Raw genomic sequence first — 6713 nt, forward strand, 5'->3', positions numbered from 1 at the left:
TCTTTCCTGCCTATTCAGGGGGTCGGATTCGATGATCTATTGAGGTCCTTTCTGACCCTAACATCTATGAATCTATGAACCTCAGCCTTAGGATTGATCACTGGGGCACTCCACTTGATACCAGCTACCAACTAGACACTGAGCCATTGATTACTACCCTCTGAGCTCAATAATCCAGCCAGTTTTCTATCCCCCTACAGTCCATTTATCCAACCCATACTTCCTCAGCTTGCCTGCAAGAATACTGTGGGGGATGGTATCAAAGACCTTGCAAAAGACAAGCTATATTACATCTACTGCTTTCCCTGTATCAACTGAGTCAGTTATCTTGTCATAGAAGGCAATCAGATTGGTCAGCCATGACTTGCCCTTGGTGAATCCATGCTCACTGTTTCTAATCACCTTCTTCTCTCCACGTGCTTAGAAATGGATTTCTTGAGAATTTGCTCCATGATTTTTCCATGGACTGACATGAGGCTGTCTGGTCTGTAGTTCCCTGGATCCTTCCTTTTTCCCCTTTCTTAAATATGGACCCTATATATGCCCTTTGCCAGCTGTCCAGGACTTCTCCTGAAAACCGTGAGTTTTCAAAGATGATGGCCAGTGGCTCTGCATTTACATCAACCAACCCCTTCAGCATCTGGAGGCAGAGGGAGGCACCCCATCCTGCTGCATGGATTTGTATACATCCAGATGTTCTAAATAGTCCCTAGCCTCTTCTTTCATCACTGTTGGCTGCTCACCTCCTCCCCAAGCTGTGCTGCCTGGTGCAGTAGTCTGGGAGCTGAACTTGCCTGTGAAGACTGAGGTGAAAAAGGTACTTAAGTACTTCAGTCCTGTCTGCATCCTTGTCACTAGGCTGCCTCCCCCATTCAGTAAGGGACTCACACTTTCCCTGATTTGTTACCGACATACTTGGAGAATCCCTTCTTCTTCCCCTTCATGACTGTTACTAGTTGCAGCTTAAATTGCACTTTGGCCTTCCTGACTTCATCCCTGCATGCCCAAGCAATACTCTTATACCCCTCTCTAGTTTTTGTCCAAATTCCCACTTCAGTAAGCTAAATCACAAAAAGGAAGCTTATAAGAAGAGTTATCTGCTAAGCCAAGCTAGTCTTCTGCCATACTTGCTAGTCTTCCTGCACATTGGGATGGTTTGTTCCTGCACTCACAGTAAGGCTTCTTTAAAGTAAAGTCAGCTCTCCTGGACTCCTCTCCCCCTCAGACTCACTTCATAGGGGATCTTGCTCATGAGTACCCCAAGTGATTTGAAGTCTGTTTTTATGAAGTCTAGGGTCCTTACTCTCCTGCTTTCCTTTCCTCAGGATCCTGAACTCAGTCATCTTGTGATCACTGCTGTCTAAGCTGACATCTACTATTACATTCCCCACCAATTCTTCCCTGTTTGTGAGCAGCAGGTCAAGAAGAACATGGCCCCTAGTTGGTCTCTCCAGCACTTGCACCACAAGGTTGTCCCCAGCACTCTCCAAAAACTTCCTGGATTGCGTGCCCATGACTGTACTGTCCTCCCAGCAGATGTCAAGGTGATTGAAGTTCCCCATGAGAACCAGGTGCTGTAATGGGAAAACTTCTGCTGGCTGTTTGAAGAAAGCCTCATCTACCACATCCTCCTGGTCTGTATAGCAGACCCCAACCACAACATCACCTTCGTTGATCTCTTTTGACCCTAACCCAGTTTCATACTGGAACTCTGAGCAATCATACAGCTCCTTTACATGAAGTGCAATTCCTCCTCCTCTCCCCTGCCTGTCCTTCCTGAATAATTTATATGCATCCATGCCGGTGCTCCACTTATGTGAGCTATGCTACCAAGTCTTTTTTATTCTAATCACATCATAGTTCTATAAGTGTCTAGGGACTTCCAGTTCTTCCTGTTCATTTCCCAGGCTCCACGTGTTCATGTACAGGCACCTAAAGTAACTAGTTGATCGCTCTGCTTTCTCAGGAAGAATGAGAACACCTTCTCTGTTGCCCCCTCCTGCTTGCTCTTTCTCCAGGTCTCCCACTTACCTCAGGTATTTGGTCTCCAACCCTCAGCAAACCTAATTTAAAGCCCTCCTTGCTAGATTAGAAATCCTGTCTGCCGAGATGCTTTTTAGATTACATAGGTCAATCTGAATGCTCAGTGTGCAGGCCTCCACAGTGTTTCAATCACACCAAAATGTCACACAAAATCTGAGTTAGTTCACTGCAGGTGGTGACTTAACTTTAGATTGATAAAGGGTTAACCCAACCTAGAGAATGCCTGGAATCAGTCACAATACAGACCCAGGACTGGGAAAACCCATCTACTCATCCCAGTTCCAGAGCTGTGTTGTCCCTACTGCCCCAATTCAGATTGGGCTATTTTTAGCTCCCTGAGTAACTCCCTTGATTTAAACAGCCCTCACCCTCAGACCTGCCAACACTCCCACAGCTTGCAGCATTCCACCCATGGACTCACCAGCCTTCCTCCAACCTCAAGTTACTTATCTCAGGCTGTCCACACCACTCCCAGGAATGGTGAACACTAGCATGCTCGGTTACATGGCTAGTTTTAAAGCCACCTAAACCTGAACTAGGTGTGGTGAACATTTGTTCTTACCCTAATTGAAAGTGGTTGTGCTATGAAGTGTGGCATGGATTCTTTTTTGACAGAAACAAGAAGTGACTTCTTCCCTATAAAGTGAAAAAATGATGATCCTATTAGAAGAAAGTTGCATGGCTTTCCATATATTAAACAAGTACTGATGCTTCAGAGAATCAGACAGATTGAGGAGTAGTCAACCAGTCAGGAAGCATCACCACACTATATTTAAAGTAGGAAGGGAATTAATCACCAGAGTTAGAGTAGAAACCAAAGAGAGGTATTTTTAATTCTTAATCACCAGAAGAACTAGTAATTAATTGTATAGCTAGAAACAGGGAATAATGAGCAGACTGTGACCACAGGAAAGGAGCAGACCCAGAAGATTTCCATATAGCTAGATGTCACGGTGGGGTCCTACAGGAGGGCCGTGATCTCCTTAAGGCCCCCTCTCCGTGCCAAGTTGGCCCAAGGGCACCCTCTATTTCTCGCCCACCGTGCCTTTGATGGTTTAAATCAGTTGGGAGGCTGCCTAACGTCTTCTTGGACACAGTCTGTTGTACCCTCTGGTCCTGTACACTCCTGGACCCCTCGTGGGTCTTGTCCTGCAAACGGGTGCTTCTTTAGCCTTATGGCCTATGGGTGGCTCCAACCACCCCTTATACCACACCCCAAGCCTCACAGTTGGAATGGATGTTGGACTGTCACTATCGCTCTCTCTACATACACTGCCGTCCCCTCCTGGGGCTCTCCTTGCCCTCTCTCAGGGCCTCAACATGCCCATACTGGGGCTTCTCAATAGTGCCCTCTCCTGGTGCTCACAACACCCACACTGGGCTTCTTGATAAAGTTGCCCTTCCTGGGGCTCGCCACACCCACACTTTGGCTTCTCAAAATGCTGCCCCCTTCCTGGGGCTCACCACACCCACACTTTGGCTTCTCAAAATGCTGCCCCCTTCCTGGGGCTCACCACACCCACACTTTGGCTTCTCAAAATGCTGCCCCCTTCCTGGGGCTTAGGTCTACACACCCCATATGCTGTGCCCTCCTGGGCACCAGGGTCCTCACACTCCGCTGTGAGACCCCTTTGAGGATACTGTGCCCTCACTGGCACCAGGGTCCCCACACCACTGTGGGTTCCCCCTGAGGCCTCCTCCAACCCCTAATAGCCTCACCCAAACCACCAGTGTAATAAACAACCACAAAACAAACACAAGCCTCTCAGCTACAACATAACGCAGAGCTCCTCAGCTAAAACAACATTGCTCAACTCAGGTCCAGCTATACCTGCAATTTGACTCACATCATGGCTTACAGAGCTCCTGCCTCTCTGGCTACTGGCAGGGAGCTGCCAGCCTGGCCTCAGCCCTGGGCTTTATAAGAGCCAGGCCTTGCCCCTTACAGATGGCTGACCGCTGTCAGGTGTGGGTCATTTGCTGCCTCCAGTTGCCCTGGCAACCCGCAGGTGGGCTCTTATTCCCTGCTAGGGCTCTTTTCCCCAGCAGTTTCCCCTCTCTAGAAGCAGGGCACCTCAGTGCTCTGCTCCACTAGAACTGTCCATTTTTTTTTGACAATATAATCGTAGGGGCTGTATAAAATGTCTATGACAACCCAACTCATGAAATGGAACAGAGAGATGTATGGCAGGGGCTCTCAAATTTTGTGATACCACAACCCTGAGCATTGCCATCCACCAGTGTATGCCACTGCTGCATGCTGCTTCCCTGCAGCACTGTGTATCCCCCTGGGAACTTTGCATCCTCCTTTTAAGTTGCTCATGACCCATAGTTTGAGAATCCCTGTTGTATGGAATATGCTTGAGGATGAGTCAAAGCCTAGAAGACTGCCTGTTATGCCCATGAACAGGACTCCAACCAACCAAAGAAAACAAACCATCCTTACTGCAGACTTCATGCTAAGGAGAATGGCAACAATGTTCAGCAAGGCACTATGATATACTTATATGAGTACATCAAAAAGCATCAAAACATCTTAAATTATTGAGAGAGAAAATAACTAATTTTGCAACACTTTGCAAAATAGATATAATTATGAAATATTGTATTTCATCCTGGTGTGTTTTGTTGTACTGAAGTCAGTTAATCAAAACATATCATAAGATCAGGTGGAAATGAATTGCTGCTTAATTCTACCAATCTTTAGTTTTCTTAATCATTGCATCCCTCATTTTTTGCCTTCCCTCTGACTCACATTCCTTCACCTTTCCTGATACATACTGGCCATGTCTGTATGAGACGTTGACTGCACAGTTGTTACTATGCAGTGATTTAGTACTTGCATACAAATAAATCCCCACATGGCTTTTTGGTGACACTGACTGAGCAGTAGCTCATTACTACTGCGCAGAAGTGTTGCATCACGGTTCATGCCATATGATGCTATTGAGCAGTAGTAACAAGCTACTATGCAGTCAGTGTGTTGTGTAGATGTGGCCACTGTACAGTAAACATTATGAAGAAGGAAGAATACTAGCTAATGATTATGGATATCAGTTAGGATAAATTCATAAACACAAAGCTAGACCCTGTCAATAACAATTTTAATATAGTTGCCCTGCATTAAAAAGGAAAATCAACCCTCCTTACTCAAACTTGGCATGGTTTTCAATAATAGAGTACTTGCAGAAGACATTTATTTGGACTAAGTCAACACAATAAACAGATGCTCTCATTTTTCATAAGGGAGCATGTGTGGGAATTATGAAATGTTTAAGTTGTAGTCTAGTACTGCCAAAAAAGCAAGATCTATTTGCAAACATAATGACACATACAAAGATATAGGACAAGATCCAGATTAGCCCCTTTGGCACTTTCAGTTTGTTTTTTTCTTCATGCTTAAAGATGATTCAGTGAAATGGGCTTAGGTACCTGGGATCCCTGTCCCATCAATGGAAAATTAATAATCTCTGAAGGGGAGATACTGGATTCAAAACTGTACCTAAGGTACATCTATCTACTAATTACCTAGAGTATGGAGCCTACTTCTGTGGTGGTAATGGTAGTGCTCATTTTAGCATTATAGCCCAAAGTTAGAGAACTTACCAAGAAAGTAGGATACTTAGGTTCTAGGCCCTCCTCTGCCTTAGAGATTCCAAACTATATGTCGTGCCTTCGAAGAAAATGGTGTTACCACAAAATTATAGAATAGTCTTCTTTTGTTCAAACTGGGACATAATGTAAACAAAATTTACAGTAATGGGCCACATCTGCCTTACTACTGTGCAGTAGTGTCACATGGCACTTAGTGTGACATGATGCTACTGTGCAGTAGTAACAACCTACTGTGCAGCCAGCATCACCAAAAAGCTGTTCAGCGATGCTACTGCACAGTAACTCCAGTTACTGCTCATTTAGTACTTGTGAATACAAATACTAAATGACTGTACAGTAACAACTGGGCAGTCAGCATCTCATGTAGTTGTGACCATGGAGTGGGAAGGAGAGCAAACAAGACTGAGTAGGCTTCTGGAACCCAGTAGTTATGGCATTTCTAATTATTGAAGTTCAAAAATCTACCAAAATCCCACTTAGCATCTAATTTACCCATTTGGATTTTGCCCAGTGAGAAAAGTGAAAAGGTGTGATGAATTAATGTACATTTGTATATGTGTATACCAATCTCCAAATTCCATTCTTAAATGCACATTTAACTGCAAATTGCATTTTGCCTTCATTTTCCTCTTTTAATTTACATGTGGGACTGGGCTATCCAGATGATGTAAGTGATTCTTTGTGTCACTTGTAGACCCTTAACAATAGAAAGCAATCAGCAATCCCAAACCTAGACTCTATTCTATTCAAATAGGAGTGTTTTAGAACATTGAGTGTACGGTAGCCCAAAGGAACCAGTTCTTCTATCCTAGACAGTACTTGGGCTAAGAATTATTTGTCAACTAAAACCTGGACTACTGCTTAGATTGTTTATGATTAGTGATGAGATGGTATTGCTGTAAGGTTGATCACCTTGCTCACATGGCCTTTCTGTTACTTGATTAGATGACATTTAAACCCCCCAAAAATCTTAAAGATAGTTGATTGGACACTTCCAGCACAACCAGTTATCTAAATTTGGTTACACAATAAGTAAATTCTCATGAAGAGAATTA

At 44.4% G+C, this 6713-nt stretch overlaps 1 long non-coding RNA gene across 1 annotated transcript in view; it reads right to left on the reverse strand.

Annotated features, from left to right (window-relative positions):
* LOC106722415 overlaps positions 1-3931 on the reverse strand; it is a 21491-nt gene extending 17560 nt beyond the window's left edge. Inside the window, exon 1 of the long non-coding RNA XR_001358368.1 lies at positions 3875-3931. This is a non-coding gene — a long non-coding RNA (uncharacterized LOC106722415). The remainder of the gene's footprint in view (positions 1-3874) is intronic.
* Between the last annotated feature and the right edge of the window lie 2782 nt (positions 3932-6713).

This window comes from Alligator sinensis, unplaced genomic scaffold, assembly GCF_000455745.1.
Source record: "Alligator sinensis unplaced genomic scaffold, ASM45574v1 scaffold394_1, whole genome shotgun sequence".
NCBI lineage: Eukaryota > Metazoa > Chordata > Crocodylia > Alligatoridae > Alligator > Alligator sinensis.